The sequence below is a fragment of the Alexandromys fortis genome, unplaced genomic scaffold (genome assembly GCF_014885135.2).
Source record: "Alexandromys fortis isolate MF-2015 unplaced genomic scaffold, M_Fortis_MF-2015_v1.1 scaffold_35, whole genome shotgun sequence".
Taxonomy (NCBI): Eukaryota; Metazoa; Chordata; class Mammalia; order Rodentia; family Cricetidae; genus Alexandromys; species Alexandromys fortis.
Window position 1 is genome coordinate 7346771 of NW_026067913.1, and position 19751 is coordinate 7366521.

General features: G+C 46.2%; 1 long non-coding RNA gene across 2 annotated transcripts in view; it reads left to right on the forward strand.

The window, feature by feature from the left end:
• The window catches only part of LOC126499536 (uncharacterized), a 315160-nt gene that overhangs the window by 126732 nt on the left and 168677 nt on the right, over positions 1-19751 (forward strand). The window lies entirely within an intron of this gene.

Here is a 19751-nt window from a genome sequence, read left to right on the forward strand (position 1 = left end):
CCCCCCCCCCCCCCCCCCCCCCCCCCCCCCCCCCCCCCCCCCCCCCCCCCCCCCCCCCCCCCCCCCCCCCCCCCCCCCCCCCCCGTGATGCTCAAGCTTCCCTATGAAGCTAGAGGCAGCTTCCAGCCCTCCCTCTGCCACAGCTGAAGCTCGTGGCACTGTAAACCACTACAAGAGCCATGGGCAGCTGGACGTGAGCACGGACGGACACCCTTACAGCACCAAGTTGGCAAAATCAAGGGCCGGCTTCCCCCTTAGTGTTACATCTGATGACTCTTGTTTGTGTCGAGTTGACATAAAATAACCCAGCACCTGCCAGAATTCTACTTAATGTACACTTTAATAAGTCATTTATTCTTTTAGCACTTCATACTTATTTATTTAAGAATGATGAGCTATTATTTTTATCAATATATCACATAAAAATATCAAAAATTTCATTCTAGATTCTTAGTTCAAAATTTTCGATTGTAGATACATAAGACAGCTCAGAACGAGTGGGAACTGAACTCTTTCTAAAGAGGGAGACGAGAGAAGAGAACACACGATATAGCCAATGTGTGCTCAACCCTGAGACCCTGAGATTGGGAAAGAATGGGTGAACAACTGAAGAATCAAGTTTCATCCAATTTCTTTTTTACCAGCCAGTGAAATAAACTCAGCTGGGAAAGCCTACGAAGTCAGTCCACAAGGAAGAACTGGATGGGACCTGGTGATTATCCAGATTATACATTTAAAAGAGGAAGAGGATGAAGCCTGTCTGGCAGGAAGCCTGGGACTTTAGTCACTGCTCTCTTGTGGAGATACTTCTATGGGGCTCTGGTCCAAGGGTGTCAAAGCAACCCTGGGTGTGTGCGCATCAAATCTGCCCTTTCCCACATCACCTTATCAACACATCAGGGCTCTTGGATCTGCGTAATAGACCAGGTTCTTGAGTCTGTTAGCAGGATGGCCAGTCACCCAGGTTCTGATTACATCACATCTAAACAAATTACAAGGGACATTTGGGAAGAAGAGAACCTGACCCTCAATAGAGTAATACAGAAAGAGAAAGCTTCCTTAGACCACAGAGTTGGAGAACAACAGGGCTGCTCTGCAGATGAGAGCCTGGGCATCTCCTCCTGGAGAGGGAGCTGACAGGCCCCACTGAGCAGTGGGTTTCAGACGTCCATGTCTTAGTGCTGGTGGGCCATGCTAATTGTGTGAAGTTATCCGTTGTAGGAATCTGCTTGTTTGTTCCTGGAGGCTCAGCCCCAAAATAATCACACAGAAACTATATTCATTTAAACACTGCTTGGCCCATTAGCTCTAGCTTCTTATTGGCTAACTTCTACCTTAATTTAAGCCATTTCTAGTAATTTGCGTGTGTCGCATGGCTGTGGCTTACTGGGTAAAGTTTCATTGTCTGTCTCTGGCAGGGGCTACATGGCTGCTCCTGACTCTGCCTTTTTCCTCCCAGCATGCAGTTTAGTTTACCCCGCCTAGCTAAGTTCTGCCTTGCTATAGGTCCAAAGCAGTTTCTTTATTAATCAGTGGTAATCACAGCATACAGACGGAAATCCCATATCAGGTTAGCATTCAAAATCATGTTAATTAAAACAGCCAGAGATGCGGCGGAATGGCTCCTGGGCTGAGGGAGCAGAAGACCCGGAGCTGCTCTGTCTAAACCTGTTCGTTGGCTTTTCTTGCTCTGAATGTCCAGGACGCCGTCCGTGCAGCCGTCACCTCCTCACCTTCTGCTCCTTTGAGTCACCGCCCATATTTGGATTTGGGCTCAGTGAATGGAAGAGACAGAAGCACTAAGGGTAGCACCCAAGAGCTGAGTCCCAGCTGGCAGAAGGGAAGAAGAGAGTGCGGAGCTCTAGTAAGCGCTCATTCTGTGGGTCACCGTGTAGGTGGGGTCTGCCAATGCCTACTGTGTGGGAGCACAGGCAGAACACTTTCGTATTATGAAAATTCACGGAGGTCAGGACTCCGAGCAGTGGACCTGGCTGTTTTGCTATCTACGCTTCATCCAGATCTTGCCTTTTGCTGAATTCCTGACTTGTTGGCTTTGGGGGTGGGGTGGGCTTGATAGACTTGTGCTTCTTTGTGTCACTTGCTTTATGTGGCAGTGGTAGGAGGAGATGAGAGGGAGCATCTCGGAGCTAGACACACAAACGTGAACATGGCTCACATCAACGGTTCTTAACTCGTGGGTCGAAGGACCCATCCACAGGGGTTACATATCAGATATCCTGCATATCAGAATTTTACATTATAATTTGTAACAGTAGAAAAATTTACAGTTGTGATGTAGCAACAAGAATAATTTTTTGTTTGGAGGTCACCACAACATGAGGAACTGAATCAAAGGGCTTCAGCATTAGGAAGGTTGAGAACCATTACTTTATAGAATCTTCAAAGTGGGGGTAGAGGTCACTGTTAGGATAGCAACTAGCCCAAGCCAGGAAATTGGCCTCATTACACCTGGTGTACTCTCAGGTGCGTATCCCATGGCTGAACTGATGCCGAATGGTCTGCAGATGGCTTACAGTAACTCTCAGCTCACTTATAAAATTATCTGGATTTGCTCTTATCACGCAAACCCCCAATCAGTTTGCTATTTTTAGAGACTGAGAAGCAGTGTCCCCTGTGGAGGGATGGGACTTCATGGACTCAGCTTCCAAAGACATGATGATTTTATCTGGTGGCACAGGGTAATACAGGTTTAGTATTTAACGATTTTGAATATTCTGTGCTAGCTCTGAGGTGGCTGAGACGGTGTGGAAGGGCAGAAGACTTGGAATCGGGCCCTTCCTCTGCTTTTCATTATTTGTGGGATAACAAGGCAGACAACATCTCCCAGCTTGAGTTTCCTGATCTTTTGATTGAGCATAATTTACATGGCCTTCTAGAGAGGTTGTGAAATTATGGGAATTAATAAAAGTGTAAGGGCCACCTTTATCATTTTAGTGCTTATGTTTGGAAGTGGCCAACTTAAGACTCAGCGATACGGAGCGCTGGTCCTGTAGCATACTCTTAGAATGGCTTTGGAATAGGAGCTACTTTCCCCATCCTTGTTTTGTGGAAAAACTACAAGGAGTCTTGGGTAACTCCGGATTCCTGCGAACATGAAGTAATGGCGTGATGGAGGCACTGGAGGAGAGACTGCCTCCTTCCTCCCCATAATCTCAGCTTCTGTCCCGTACGGTTGAACAGGGTTGATATGTATATATTTACACAGCAGAGAAGAATGAGAACTGCGAAGAACCTTTATAGTGGGGCAACATTTTAGAAAATTCAAATGCTGGCGAGCCGGGACCTGCAAGGGAGCCGTGCACATTTTATCCCTAGAAGAGCATCAGATGCCTGCTGCCAACTGATGTTAGAATGGTGACAATAACGTTGAGTTTCTTTCTTTCTTTCTTTCTTTCTTTCTTTTTTTTTTTTTTTTTTTTTTTAAGATAGCAGTAGCCTGGTAAAGCTCTTACAGCAGGACACACCCGTGGGAAGTGTTACTGGTCAGGAATTTCTTTGGACAGGACTTACTGATTTGTTTTTTGTCCCAGCCCATCGAGTGGTTATTACAGCAATGTGCCTGGAAAGTGGCCACTATGACAACTGCTTCCTGACTCTGTGTTCAGGGTTGTGATTCTGATTCTCTTTCTTTCCCACTCTCGACTTCCACCCCATCTCCCCAAACCCTGTCAAACATTGCACTTAAAATGCCATTTTGCCTCTTCATTGTGATTCTTTTTCGAGAAGAAATGGGGACAGCCGTATAAATGCTGTTCCAGATGTCAGTCATCTTCTAGCTCGAACTGAAGGGCGACATGATTATTGAGCCCCGGTACATAGTTGCCACGCTCCCCAGACACCTGAAAGCTCCTACCGATCTGCAATTATGTATGCCACTTGCTCCAGTAGGTTTCCTTGCCTCCGTTTTTTTTTTTTTTTTTAAGTTTTTCTTTCTAGAAAAAGAAAAATCATAGAGAGGAATGCCTGGAAATGGGAAAGTGGTTGCTCTTGGAGGCCTAATAGACTAGTTTGCATCCGAGGAAACTGAAAGATTCTAAGCGAAACATGTCTCTGATTTTCACATGCTGGGCTCTGCCTCTCACAAAATGCTGACGTCAAACACAGATGGCTCAGTGTGTGAGTCCTGAGGCTCCGCTGGGGCTGCTGGTGGCCTCTTGCCCTAGCTTGTGGCCCCCTTTCCTTGCCTTGTCTGCCTATTGCCCCAGAGATTTGCCTTCCATTGGTGAGCAAGGCTTCACAAGTCTTGCAGATCTCTTGCAGTGACAAAGTTGGAAAAGCGTCTGTCCAGCCAGTCATAGAAATGCTCATGAGCTGAGACAAATGCTTCTCTTTGCTGCTGCTGAGGGAACACAGTTTTACATTTCTTCATAAACAAAGAGAGTGGGGTGCAGTTGCTTCCAAGCTGCAAGGCTTCCCTTGCTTTTCTGGCCACTACTGACCCCGAGAGAGGTGCTTTGCATAAAGGGTGGGGAAACCATTTTGTCTAGATTATGGGACCAGCCTCAGGCTAAGGTAGGACTTGCAAAGTAGGTGCTGTGTTGTGGCTGGTGCCCTCCTGTTAGGATTGTTACCTTGTTTCTATTTGTGTAAATAGCTCTCCCCTCTGGAGCATAGCTTCCCGGTTTCCCTGGGGGATCAGGTAGAAGGAGGTAGTGATACTTTTCATTCTTACTTTTCATACTCTGGACTTTCCTGATGTCTGAGGAAATGTAACTATGTCTTACACTGGAATCTAGTGCCTAGAGACTCTAGTTCATGACTTATCTAGGGCAAACAGAAGTTCCTAGCTTCTAGGTACCGATCCACTATCCTTGGAAAAGTATTCTTGCGGAATATATTACTGGGTTATTTGTCTGATTGTGTCACATCTTAACAGATTAAAAGAGACATTTGGAAAGAAGAGAACCTGACCTTCAATAGAATAATACTAAAGAGAAAGCTTCCTTAGACCACAGAGTTGGAGAACAACAGGGCTGCTCTGCAGATGAGAGCCTGGGCATCTCCTCCTGGAGAGGGAGCTGATAGGCCGCATTGAGCAGTGGGTTTCAGACGTCCACGTCTTAGTGCTGGTGGGCCATGCTAATTGTGTGAAGTTATTTGTTTAGCATTCAAAATCATTAATTAAAACAGCCAGAGGTGCGGCAGAATGGCTCCTGGGCTGAGGGAGCAGAAGACCCGGAGCTGCTCTCTCTAAACCTGTTCGTTGGCTCTTCTTGCTCTGAATGTCCAGGACGCCATCCGTGCAGCCGTCACCTCCTCACCTTCTGCTCCTTCGAGTCACCGCCCATATTTGGATTTGGGCTCAGTGAATTTGGGCTGAGCATACATAGGGGTTTGCTGAGGTGCTAGCCAGGACACTGGTTCCTTCTGGTGAACAGTGTTGATATTAGATATAGAAGATCTCTAGATTTTCAGGGTGAAGATGGCCTAAATCTGTTCCCCAATTTTGGCCTATCCCCCAATTGATTTGAGGGTCTCAATACTTGAGGGCAGAATATTCCAGTAGCTTTGGAGGTCACTGAAGGGAGTTCTTCAGTCAGCCTGGGTCCCACTTCCCCTTTCCCTGGGAACACTAGAAAAAGAAGCAGAAGCTCGGGTCTCCTGTTTAAAAGATGGAATTTACCTCTGGCCTCAGGTGGAGACATGGTATTTTGATTCAAAGATTATTATTATTTACTATTGCTTCCATAATGATTAGTCCAGCTTGCCAGTTCTCTGGCCAAGACCCTGTCCCCCACTCTACCCCCAGGAAATCAGATTCACTTGAAGACACGCTAAAGAGATGGAAGAAATGATTGGCCCCTTAATGAGGCACTGAACTTACCCTTCCGAATCCCTGCCTCACGTAGCCATTCAGAGAGCTTCTGTTACCTAGTGGTGAAGAACCTACCTGCTTTTCTGAGTAACTCAGAGAAGTGCAACTCTTCCCTTTTCTTCTTTTCTGTCTCTTGTTTCTTTTTGATACTGGCCAAAGCCTGGGCATTCTTTCCTTGACTCTTAGGCGTTCTTACTTGGTCTCTGAAGCTCCCCCCACACCCCCACAACACTTTTTTTCTCCTTCTGCTGCTGTCCACCATACAGATGCTTGCTGGCTTCCAGTGTGGAACCTGCTTGCTTTCTTAAGTTCCTTCCTTCCTTCCTTCCTTCCTTCCTTCCTTCCTTCCTTCCTTCCTTCCTTCGTTCCTGCAACTGCCAAGACTTACAGCTTGCTTGTGTTGGTGTTTCTCTCAAACTCAAATGAAATTGCCCTTGAGGTTCCTTCCAAGTCTGTTTCTAAATTCTTTTATTAGCAAGATTAAGAACTCAAAAGGAGGAGTTCCAGTTTTCCTGGTAACAGTATGATGAAAGAGGCCCAGGTGAGCGAGAGCTAGAAATGGAGAAGTGGCTCCATGGACCCACAGCTACCACCTAGTTAGAGTTCTGAGGTCCAAATGGTAGAAGGAAAGAACTGTCTGCCTGTGCACTCAGTGACACACACACACACACACACACACACACACTGATGACGATGATGATGACAGCCCAAAACACACCAGTTCCTGGCTCTCAAGGAGTAACTGGTCATCCCAGGGACATGGTCTATAGTACTACTCAAAGCCATCCCCAATCGAAGCTCTGCTTGAGATTTTCTTTCATTATATGGTCCAAAAATGCCCTGTCTCTTTTGAGGAAGTGGTCTATATCTTCTTCCTCAAGTGTGGTCATATCCTCTTTCTAAGTATGAGAACCGTGTGGCTGTGCACGTTTCTCTTTCTAGTCTGTGAATCAGCTAGGCTTCTAGTCTACAAACCATAAAAATCCACTCTAGGTATCTTAGTCAGAAAGGATATTTAAAATCAAAGAATTCAGGATCTTGCTGCACCTTTGAGTAGCTTAGGGGCATTGGGCAAGTTCTGACCTTTTCCCAGTGTCGCTCAGCCTGCCGCTCAAGGGCTGTGGAGATAATCAGAATCTTACAGATTTGCTGGAACTCTTGAATTTGGAAAGCAGACGGGAATGAAGGACACCAAACAACAGCAAAAAAGATGTTTTCTGAGGGAAGCCATATTTTCTGGAGAAAACTTGGTTGATATACAGACTAGAAAAAAAATAGAACCTCATTGTTATATCTGGTTTTTGTGTTATGTGTATTCAGGTTCCAGTGAACCTAAATTGGAAGCCTGTTGTTTCTTTTTTTTTGAATTTATTTATTTATTTATTAATGATTTGTCCATGCTCTACGCCACCGCCTCCCATTCCCCCCCCCCCCCCCCACCCAAGCCCCCCTCCCTCGTCAGCCCAAAAAGCAATCAGGGTTCTCCCCCCCCCCCCCCCCCCCCCACCGCCTCCCATTCCCCCCCCCCCCCTAAGCCTGTTGTTTCAACCGTACAGGTGGGCCAGTTACTCTGCCTATTTCAGCCCTGGGTGTAATGTTGGAGAAATAACGCCAGCCGCCTCGTCAGACTGTAATAAGGATGCAGTGAAGACTGAAGAGCACATATGGACCCCTTAGTTCAGCACTTGTCTGGTGGTTGGCCAGTTCTGTTGTCTTTAAAAACAATATCCAAGACTGTGTGAGTAAGCCGGGCGCAGATCTGCCTGATGTAGCATCCAGCAGGCAGTCTTAGCCATGGGAGCCCAGGAGAAAGGACTATGGGAGATTTACCAATCTGTCTCCTGACTCCAGGCACTGCCATGTTTTACAGACCCACAGCATTCTGAGTGTGGTAGCCTAGGGATGAATAGATCCAAACCTGTTATTGCTGAGAGAAATGTGGAGGTTCAGCTGGCGAGGGCCAGAGCGACCCTAAAACGGCTCCTAAATTGTTTCAGGAAATTGGATGCCAAAGATCTCTGGTGGAGAACTTGAGAGTTGTCTTGGATGTGTCTCTCCTTAGCTCATGCAGAGATAAAAGAATAAAAGTTAGGGGTTAGTAGCTCAAATGGGTTAAGCATCATTTCTTTGAGAAGGGCTTTCTTGAGAAATCTTCTATTCTGGTTATTATTCTTTTAAAGGCGGGTGTATGTGTAGACGAACACAGGATAGACGAGACATGCGCAAAAGGAGGAGACAGACACGCGGCTCCCACGTGGGTGCACTTTAATGGGGGGAGGGGGACACGATAAGGGATGGGTGTGCGAGACACACAAGGGTAAAGGGGCAAGAGAGAGAGCAAGACCTCGTGGAAGCTCGCTTTTAAACGGGAAGCGCAAGGTTGTCTGGGAGAAATGACCTGCACCTGTGCACGCCCATGCGCGCAGGTATCCGTAATCCAGGAGGAGTCTGGGAGCTGTAGTTTCCAAAAGGAACAACACTGGTGACCTCCAAAGACAGTGAAGGAACTGAATGTGAAATTTAAAAAAAAAATTATACACACACATGTATACTTATGTATGTGTATGGATATATATGTATGTATGCATATATGTATGTACATATGTTTATATGTGTGTGTATGTATATATGTGTAACTGGATGAAAGGACATGTGGCTAATGAATCAAAGGTTTCCAGGCAGTTCAAAGGGGAGAGCTGTTCAGATTTGGTGGGGCTGGGAAGCAGACAACTGAATCTGAATATCAGGGCTCTGGCAGAGCCTGGGGCGGGGTCATGATAAATGAAAACAAAGAAGAACTGGGGTGTGGAGGGGCTTTTGCCACCAGGCTGGCAGGAGGGCCAGATAAGCAAAGGTGAGGGAAGCAGAATGGAGCCAGTAAATGAGCAATCAGCACTGTAAAGTCGGTCCTGCCAGCCGCGAGATAAAGAGGCAATCTGGCCAGAGGCTGGAACTGGGTGTGAGCTTTACCGTCTCCCAAAAGAAAAATGGATGCAGACATTCACAAACTTTTCTAGTACTTTGTTTTGCAACCACGAAACTCAGAACTCCACCTGGGGTTTAATCTTGAAACCGGCACGGGGAGGGAAGCCGAGGGGAGGGCCCCCCTCACCGGGTGCTGCGGCTCTGGAGATTTCACAATCCAGTTCTCCTGGAGAGCTGCGCTGTTCAGAGGGGGAATCTGCACAAGGTGCTGAGTCCCGGGGACCCTGATTAGAGCAGATGTCGCTGCGGGAACTGAGTCTAGACATGGAAATTGTGTCCCTAATCTCTCAATCCCGCTTTCTCTACATTCTCTGAAGACGCTGTTTCTGTCAACATTCACCGTGGGAGCCAAGCCGGAAACACGTGTGCAATCAGCAGCCGCAGCATCTACAAAGAGTTATGAAATCCGTTCAAAAATAGCCTGCTTGCCCCATAGGCATGCAAAGCAGCCTGCCAGCCAGGGCGGACGTGTCACGCAGCAGCTTTTCCCCAGCATTTCAAGAGGTTCCCAGTGACCTGGCGCACTCAGGGGCCAGGGAGCTCAGTGCTGGTCAAGAACACACAGAGGGAGTCTGAGCCCATGGACAGAGCCCCGGGCCCAGCTTCAGGCATCAATTCTTGCTCCTGTAGAGGCAGTGCACAGCTTCCCCAAACCTGCCAACCTCTTGTCCTCAGCCCCAGTGGGTGACATTTATTTGAGTTAGAACTCTGAGGTCACATAATGTTACCTGAGGCAAGATGAAAAAAAAAAAAAAAAAAAGACTCCTTCAGAGGGAACATTTTAATGCCTGTCTGACAGTTAGAAAGGGGATGTTCAGAGCTTGCATATGTGAGCCCACAGTCTACAGGGTGATAGATGAAAGAAGGAGGCTTGCCCTGAGCTGAGGAGAAGCCCTCTGCCCTCTTTCCCCTCCAACACTTCCTACTCTGTGACCCGTGGCTGGGTCTCTTCAGGCCTCTTGCTTCAGCCTTCTCTGGAGAAAGGGATGGCCCACCTCTCTCTCCCTGAGCTTCACTCCTGAAGGGGGAAGAGCACCACGAAGGAGCAGGCTTCACTTTCACAGGTGTCCTTGAAGGTGGAATCTAACTACCTCAGTGATGTCAAAGTTCAATCGCAGATGGCTTAGGGTGTATTTCCCCTCCTTTCTTTTCAAATTTTTTGACAACGTCAAATGTCTAATGTGTTTTGGGTATTTGCATGTCCTGCTAGTACCATGCTCCTTCCCAACGAGTGCCCCTCCTCTTTTCACATCTTCTTGTGCACGGGACTCACGGAGTTTACTGGGGGGTTGCTTACGTGAGTACGGGCGAGAGCCGGGACAGCTTATACATCACCCTCACCAGCAACTGTCAACTGCCGAGAGTCCCTGGAAGAGAGGAAGGAGCCTCCTGAGCCTCTCCCCTGTGCATGAGAAAATGCTGACAGGCCCAATCTGGTGTGGGTCTTGTGCACATAACAACAGTTGCTAGGAGTTCATGGGCTCAGTGGTCATTTCACGGCACCCTCCTCCGGTTCTTAGACTCTCTTCCCTCTCCTCCATGAGTCCATGATTTTCCAGAGCCACCTGGGTTGTAAATCCAACAGTCACTTATTTTTTTTTCAAACAATTATGAATTGGTTTTTAAAACACCTTTTTAAAAATAATTATGAATCTCTGCATTTAATATCACCCATGGCGAACTTTTCTAGCCAAAGCTGAGGGCAGTACTCATCTATGGGTACACACACACAAACAATTTTGAAAGCAGTTTGATAATGTATCCATTTAACAAGATAGCAGTGGGAGGAATTCCCCTTGTGCCCTTGACCTCTTCTTGACTAAATTTATAGTACAAAACAGTAGTTCCCTTCTGTGAAGCAATCCTCAAACCCAAGCTTATTGTGGCTGGTTACCCCCATAACGGCATGCCACTATTGCACCAGAGTACACATTTTGCCTGGCAGGTCTTTATTGTAGCCCAAAGGGTTCACAAATGGCTACATTGCTGTTGACTTTTCTTCCTCAGTAGCCTGCACAAGCACAGTCTAGTGCCGTGAAAATTAACTAGCAGAGAAGAAACTTCAAACTCAATTTCGTCTAGATTTCTCTATCTTACAGCAAAAGAATGGGGTGTATTTTAGTAATAGGGTCTTACCATTTAGTTCTGGGCAATTAAGAGCAATAGCAAAAGCCTGTATTGTTTGGAGGGTATATGAAGTCTCCCTCATCAACAACTCATAAGGAGGTATCCCAAGCTGGCATTAGGATTTCCACAAAATAACTCATGGCTTGGGGGAAGTGTATTATCCAACAATGCAGGTATCTCCATTTAAAACCTCTTTTCTAAGTTATATTTTTAATAAGGCTACAAAATGGCAGGTTTTCATATGGGTTTTTCATACATCCTCAGTTTTAGTTAAAACTTCCCTTTTCTCCCCCTCTCCCCATCTCCCCACTTACAACTTTCTACTCTCTGAGGGTACTTTTTTTTTTTTTTTTTGTCAGTATGGCTCTATGGGACTAAAGGGACAATCCAGTGGGAAAGACTGCTTGTCTGGCAGCTGGGAGGCCCAGGCTCTGAGCCAGCACCATGCTGCTTTCTGCATTGTGATGGCTCATGACTTTGCTCGGTTGAGCAAGTCAAAGATGTATAACCCAAGGAAGGCCACCAGGCAATTGTGATGCTGGGCCAGGGCAGCAGGATTCAGTAAGGGAGGCACAGAGGGTGTGGACCAGGCACAAAGAGGCCAGCTCTTCATGGGAGCCTAAAATGAACTTTCTGCTGCCTCCCATCCCCACCCCTGGCTTCCCTTCCCTTTCCTGGCACCTACTTGGCACTGTCCCCGACTCGGTTTCTGTTTGTCACACTAACTCCCAGGTTTCTGTTAGGAAGAAGGCAGCCCTGGGAGTAGCTAGAGACTTATCTAGCTTGAGGTGGAACTTGGCTCGTTTTTCCAGATACATCACAGCTTGCCTCGGACTTGCTACGGTGCTGTTTCTCACCCTCTTAGAGGGAAGCACACAGGCTCGCAGATAGATGTGGGACAGGTCAGCCAGACCCAAGCAAGGCACTAAAATAGGCCAGCCCATGCAAGGGTCAGTCAGGTACTCCACTGACCATAGCTTATGATGCAGTCTACACCTGTTTTTGAGGAGACATCTCTTTGAATTGTATGACCTTTGTATATTCTTTTTCTTTTATTGCTGGGGATTGAACCCAGGCCCTCTTCCATGCTATCTAAGTGATTTACCATAGCCCTGCTCATTCTTTCTTTTGGAATCATTTTAGGGAAAAGAAAAAGAAAGTACCGGTTTTTATTTTTTCAATGAATTTGTCCATATCTTAGAACCAAGGTTGGGAGGAAGTAGGAAGCCTCCCCTGGATCCTGCTCTGGGAGTCAGCTGTTGCCAAGGCCAGGCCCCTGGGATGGTGTCCACCATACCCACATGCTGGTACTCTTAGCATTCACTATGTCCCTGGGTCCCTGGAGATCCTAACCCCATGCCTAAATTCTTTAATCTCCAAGAATAAACTGAGAATAGCACTTAGTTTTTCAGAGCGCCTGCCTGTAAATATTTTGTATGAAATATGGGCCCACACCCAATAAGTCTGCCTTTGAGTCACAAATAAATCACCTGCTCTGGGGTGAAGCTGGGTACCCATTGAGGAAGCCTGGCTGTGGCCCTTCCTTTCCTATATCAGTTTAAAGCTTCAACTAGACAGAATTGGTACTAAAGAAGTGAACCTTAATAGAGGCCAAAGTTGGAACAGCAGTTGGCGAAATGAGGCTGGGGAGGTGGCTTCATGGATAAAGTCCTTGCTGTCCAGGCATGGGGACCCAAGTTTGGATCCCTGGGACCCATGTCAAGAGTATGACCCTGTGGGTCACACCTGTGATCCCACACTTTCTACAATGAGATGGGAGACTGAGCAGACACGCTTCAGAAGCTTGCGGGCCCATGAGCTGAACTTGCCTAAAGGTGAGAAAGGGCCTTCGGGGTTCCTGCTTCATGAAAGAGTTGGCCAGACACATTTAGGACACAGAAGAAAGTGACTGACAAACTGCCAATATAGGCAGAACTGTCTTTGAAATTTCCTGCTTCCTGGAAGAGTCTGTTGAATACTATGGGCCTGTAGGCCGAAAATGGGTGCCCCAACAGTACAGAAGAACTTTGGGTGACTGTCCAAGCAGTGAGATATCCCTATCAATTCTGGAGTTTTGGAGGTTGCTTAAAATGCACTTCCTATTTACTTAGGTAATATTGTATCCTTCTGGAGTCTTTGATGGAGTTGAAGAACAGATATAGTTTTCCTTAGTCATGATAAAAGATAATATAGATATAAATATTGTAACTATAATTCTTGCTTGATACCTGTTTTGTTATATGTAATTTTACTATGTTAAAGTTAAAACCTTCCTTTTTATTTAAATAGAAAAGGGGAGGTGATGTGGGATTCCTCTCTGTACGCTGTGAATACCACTGGTTAATAAAGAAACTGACTTGGCCTGACAGGGTAGACCAGAGCTAGGTGTTTTGGTTTTGTTTTGTTTTTTTGTGAAAACTAAACTGAATGCTGGGAGAAGGGAGGGAGAGTCAAGAGAGAAACCATGGAGCCGCCAGCGGAGATAGACACGCTGAAACTTTGCTGGTAGGCCACCACCTCATGGTGATGCACAGATTAATGGAGCTGGGTTAAATTAATATGTAAGAGTTAGCCAATAAGAAGCTAGAGTTATTGGCCAAACAGTGATTTAAATAATACAGTTTCTGTGTAATTGTTTCAGGTCTGAGCTGCCAGGCAGTAGGGAAACAAACTGACGGACTCCCTACAACACTCAGCTATCCAGTCACACAGCCACACAGCCACACAGTCAGGTACAGAGTAAGAAGTAAAGAAAGAAATATAAAATAGAGAAAGATAAAAAACCAAGGGCAAAGGTAGATGGAATAATTTAAGAAAAGTTGGCTAGAAATAAGTCAAACTAAGGTCAGACATTTTATAAGAAAGAATAAGTGTCTGTATTTATTTGGGAGTTAGGTGGTGGGCCCCCAAAGAGCCGAAAGAGTAAAGAGTTAAAAAAAAAAACCCAAGAAACAACTACATTTCTACTACTTGGTTTCATAAGGCTGATAATTCTGGTTAGAAAGAGGAAATTGCGTGCTACTTCCTGCGACTGTCCCAGGAGTTTTTCCGCTTCTGCTTCCTTCCTATTGCTCAGAACCTACTCACACAGGAACACATGGCTTCAGGGAAGGCCCGAGTAAGCTTGAGCCCACGCAGCATATGCTCAGCTAAAATTTAGAGTTCTGTTATCAAATAAAAAAGAGAATGAGTATTGGTAGATAACCAGCATTCTCTGTCAATGTCATGAGCCTCAGATTTTAAGAAGTGTGTAGTAACCACTCCTTAGTGAACCAACCCCATGCACTGGGTGAGGCATTGGCCAAGTCCTTTAGATTTGATATCTACCTTACTGAAGGCTCATGAGCCTATTAGTCAAGATCAGAATTACTACTACCCCTTCCATCAACATTTTATATGTTTAAGTTACCTGGCCAAAGCTACGCCGCTGTAATAGAGGGTCACAGAGGCAGGACTTGAACACAGAGCTGGTGACTGAGACACCTTCCCTTCTCTACTGAATTTGCAGTAACTGACTTCCCATTGGCTAGCACTCTTCTCTGTAAGCAGCAGAAGCCAGCCGCTGAGGAGCTGAAGAGAGTTTGTTGAGCCATGGATGGTGGGAGGTTTGTATATTAAGTCAAAGCCAGGACGGGGGAAAGTGCTATGCTTCCTCTTAACATTCGTGGTTTCCGTAAGAAAAAAAAAGCTGATGTCTTTGTCCTGAACAAAGAGACAACTCGCATCCTGTCCCGCCAGCTCTAAGTCCCAAGTCTGTGGGTCTCTTTCTGACTGGTGTGGTCAGACATCAGCCAGGTCCCTTGTTACAAGAAAAAGACAACATCTGGAAAGACATTATTACTGCTACCAAAATCTATGAAGTGAGATTTTTGTGTTTTTTTGTTGTTTTCTTTTTTTCTTGAGTCAGAGTTTCATGTCTTCCATGGTCTTGAACTCACTCTGTAGTCAAGTGTAGGACGTTAAGGCCTACCAGGCCAAGAGGAGCCAACCTGGAGTCTGTCTGGTTCTGTTGATCCTGGTAGTGCCTAGCCAATGAGGGGTAACCATGGGAGGGCATATAAGACCGTTGTTAAATAAACAAGCCTGCAGTAACCTCTTTGCCAGACTCCTGGCGTCTATGTCCTTTGACTTCATTCCTTCTTACACCCTCCCTCAGGGAGACGGTAGGGCCCAGCTACAGTCAAGGATAACCCTGAATTGTTTTTGCATATGCATTTGTGTATGCATGTTCATATATGTGTGTAGGTGCACATATGTATACACATGTGTGGAGGACTGAACTTGAGGTTGGGTGTCTTTCTCAATTGCTCTCCACTTTGTATTTTGAGCCATGGTCTTCACTGAAGTGGAATCTTGCTTTTTCTCTCCCGTGTGTTACAATCACAGGCAGGTGGCATGTCCACCTGGCTTTTACCTGGGTTCCTGGGATCTGAACTCTGGGCCTGACACTTGCCAAGCAAGTGCCTTCCCTCCTGAGCCAGCTTCCAAGCCTGATATCTTGATCCTTTTGCTTCTGCTTCTTGAATGCTAGGATTACGAGTGTGCACCGTCATGTTTGGTTTACACTGTGCTAGTGGCTGAACCCAGGGCTTCGTCATGCTGGACAGATACATTACCAACTGAGCTGCGTCCCCAGCATCGTAGAAAACCCCACATGCTGATGCATGCCGGCAACCCCAGCACTCATTCCATCAACTGAGCTCCATCCTCAGCCTTTCTTCCCAATTTTACCAATAATAATCAGTAGAGTGTGGTGGTAAGTGGCAATGACACATGGCTCAGTCGTAGGTTGAATATTAAGTGCTGAATGGTAAGATTTGAGATAAACTGGAAAATGAATATGACCCGAGATGTGAATCAGCTGGTAACCATTATGTTGGAGAATTTGGGCCTGGTGTTTCTAATTTAGTTCTAGTATTCTTTTTAAATTTTAGTTTTGTAATCTTTTGCACCTAGAGTCGCAGACATTCTGCTCTTTCATCCACCCTCGCCTTCCTCCCGGTAGATGCACATTACAACAAGAGGATTGATTCTCTCTCTCCCTTCTCTTTCTCAGTACTTTACCAACAAGAAAAAAGAGTAGAAAACTTTTTTGGGGACAAAGATCTAGTTTTCAAAGGTGATACACTGTCCAAAATATTCTGCCCACTCTCTGCCCACCCCCTTCTTTTGAAAAGAGTGGAGGGAGGGCTAAGTCACCCAGATGGGCGAGAAATGTTTGCTGAGCATCGGGGTGGAGGGTCTGCTATGGGACGGACTGCACATATCCTAAGGGCAGTGTGTCTTGGTGAACATAGAGCCTGATGTATTACTTCTTGAGGAACTGAGACACGAGGGAATGCTCCATGCCTGCAAGATGTTTGCACAGGCACCAAGTAGATCACCTTTGCATTCTTCTGTTTATATCTTCTCTACAGGGGCTGTAAATATTGCACAAGACAGATTCTTTCTTGTTTTGGAGTTTGGGGCTACCTTCCCTGTGGCACAGTTAGCACCTGTGCAGAATGTTGCAGGGGCTTCGGATTAGCAGGTGAACCCAGTCTCTCTGTCTGCAGAGAACGACCAGGCGAATGTGATGTTCTCTTCATGACGGGACTCTAAATTGTTGACACCGTGCTGGGCGGAAACCAGAACCCAGGGCCTGTTTATTGAGTTCTAATTTGTTCTGCCCAATTTGCATGGTGCTTGGCTCCAGACTGTATACATGGTGGGCCTGAGGCTACTTTTAGGTGAGAATGACCATTGTTAAATAAAATTGTTGAATGTTTACCCTGGGCCAGCTACAATGCCAAGTCTTCTACTTCCACTGTATTTTATCCTCACAACCACTTACAATGTTTGTTGTTACTCTTGATGTGTGGACTGGGAAACAAGGCCCAGGGGCAGACTTCTGCTCACTGGCAGAGCTGTGATTTAATCCAGGGTTTCACTCATCACCTGTGCATAGCACCCGGGGACAAGCGAATTAAAACCTGGGCAATGGTGCGTACCTGTGCTCCCTGTACTGGGGAGACCAAGGCAGGAGAATATTGTATTAGAGCCAATCCTGTCTCAAGGAATAAAACTCTATACAGCACTTGATTTCAAAATCCCATAATGTGTTTGTGGAAATAGGTGAACCTTAATTTGTTCAATCAATATGCTTTTGAGAAATTGAATCTGCCCATGATTGTGAGCATCCTAGGGCCTGGGGCACAGCTTTAATAGCACAGTGTTTAACACTTTGCTGTGCACATAGAAGAATTAACCAAAAATTTGTTGAACGAGTAAACAAAACTGTTATAGACATTTGTTTAATTTTTTTCATTTAAAATGTACTTATTTATTGTGTCTGTGTGTGTGTGTGGTGTGTGTGTGTGTGTGCCCCAGCTCCCATGTGGAGGTCAGAGGACAACTTCCTGGAATTGGTTTCTTCCTACCATGGGGCTCCAGGGCTTGAACCTAGGTTGTAAGGCCTGGCAGTGGACACTTTGTTGGCTGAGCCATATCGTCCACTTCCATTCAGATTTTGAATGTATTCAGACTAGTCTTTCGAAGAGACCCCCGAGGTTCAGCCGCAGTACATAGACTGGTAAGGGTTGACTACAGTTATTTACAGTGTCCCTGAGTACACAGACGTCTGACTCGAGAGTGCTGGGGAAGAGCCTCATTTCTCTTTCTTTCTTTCTCTCTCTCTCTCTCTCTCTCTCTCTCTCTCTCTCTCTCTCTTTCTTTCTTTCTTTCTTTCTTTCTTTCTTTCACAGGGCCTTGATATGTTGCTTTGGTTGTCCTGGAACTCACTGTGTAGACTAGGCTGACCTCAAACTCAGACAGAGATCCACCCACCTGGCTCTGCCTCCTGAGTCCTGGGATGATTAAAAGCTTGTGCCAGCATGCATGACCTGAGACTTTTATTAAAAATGCTTTTCAATTTTCTCAGTTTGAGTTTTTAAAAATTGTAGCTGCATCTGTCTTCACGTGGGTTTTCCTGGAAGCAGAGCCTCAGAACAAGGACTTGGGGTCGTGGGTTGAGGATGCATCCAGGAAAGGAATCACAGGATGGGACGGTGAGGGGGAAGCCGACGTCAGATCACACAACAGGTGGCAAGGACAGAGGAGTGATCTGTGGCGCTGGTGACTTGCTCGAAGGACAGGGAGCTGGTTCTCAGTCCTCTTTGGCATGAACGCACCATCTCTCCAGGCTCTGCTGTCAGAGCCCAGTGTCAGGGCCCTCACATCTCTGAAAGCCCCAGCATCTATGGGTGGAAGTCTGGTTGCTCCTTAGAATCTGGGTCTGTCAGCCTCAGCTACCGTCAGAGCACCTGGACCGTCTACCATAGCTGTGTTGAAAATCAGAGGTGGGGCTAGTGTTGAAATAAGGAGGGGGACGTTTACTGCGGTATCCATGTTGAGAAGCCAGTGACATGATTTAAAGGCCAGAGCAACAAAAACAGAAGCAAGTTTGTGAAGCAAAACCAAGCTAGATTTTCTGTAGATGAGTTTGTGTTTCATTTCTAACGCATCCCTGGTGTGCACCAAGTGAGAGGTGAGGGTCCCTAGCAAGCAGACTTGGGGACAGACCATGAGTACAGGTCACCTGCTGGCTGTGTCCTTAGGAGCTGCAGCGGTGGGAAGCAGATCAGGCCTAGGAAGCAGCCCCAAAGGAAACTCAAGACCAATGGCTAACTGTGCCAGGCTAGCCTCCAGGCTCTCTCTGCAAGTACCTGTTACAGAGTCCATCCTGGCACCTCTGAACTCTCCTCACCCAGCCTCCCACTCCAAACTTCTCAGGCTTCTCACTCCTACAGAACCCTGCCGTTCTGGCCGGGTGCTCTCTCGGTCCACTCTCTGTTGCTCTCCTGTTTTCCTCTTTGCTCCCGTCTCCTACCCTCCTGACCTGGCCTCTGAGTGTGAAGAACGCTTTTGTCAGTTGTGGGAAGGACTACCAGCGCCATTCGAATACAGTTAATGCCTCAGTGAAGCCCCTACCTGGCGGAATCTCCGAATTTTGGGTGCTATTTATATAAATAAACATTCCCTGGTTCTTCCAATTTCAGTAGATGTGGTCCTAGTAGATGGAGGTCAGGATCTATTATCGTTGTTATTTTGATCATATTGAGGACAAAGCCCAGGACCTTGTGAATACCAGCAAAAAAGTCTCTGCCACTGAGATAAGTTCCCTGCCCAAGGGTCTTTCTTTTTAATCAATTTCTCAAATTACTTCTGTATGCAGCTAGGTTTAGGAGCTGTCCTGGTCTTTGCTGGGTGCTCTTGGTAGTTAGTGTCTGGTTGATGGGCCTATAAAGCCTTTAAGGTCCCGATGCACAGGGGTCATTTCCTGCTCATCTCTATCCATCACATCCTTTTGTGCTGAAACCTAGCGCCCTGGAAAGTCTCACACTTCCAAAGAATGTCTCATGAATGATGGTTGGAGACAGAAATCAACATCTTTAAACAGCTTTCTTCTTTAGAATGTGAAGTACACAAACCTCTAAAATCACCCAGTGAAACTCTTTCGGCTTAGATAATTTATTTTATAAACATGATGTCGGCTCTACCAGAGACAGGAAGAGAATCAGCTTTATCTTGGGAGGTTCTGCCTTGGGGACATTAAGAAATAAACGAGTTCTTCTAAAGAGAGCTTACACACTTTCCACCAAAGCTGGATGGATTATTCACCCACCTGCGGCAGAGCATGGGAGTTATTTGTACTATATTTCAAGTACAGAAAATTGACTCCTAGAAAAGACAATGTTCTAAATTATGCTGAAATCTTGCCCTGGAACATCAACCTTCTGAGAATGAGACCACAAACTCCTTTCAT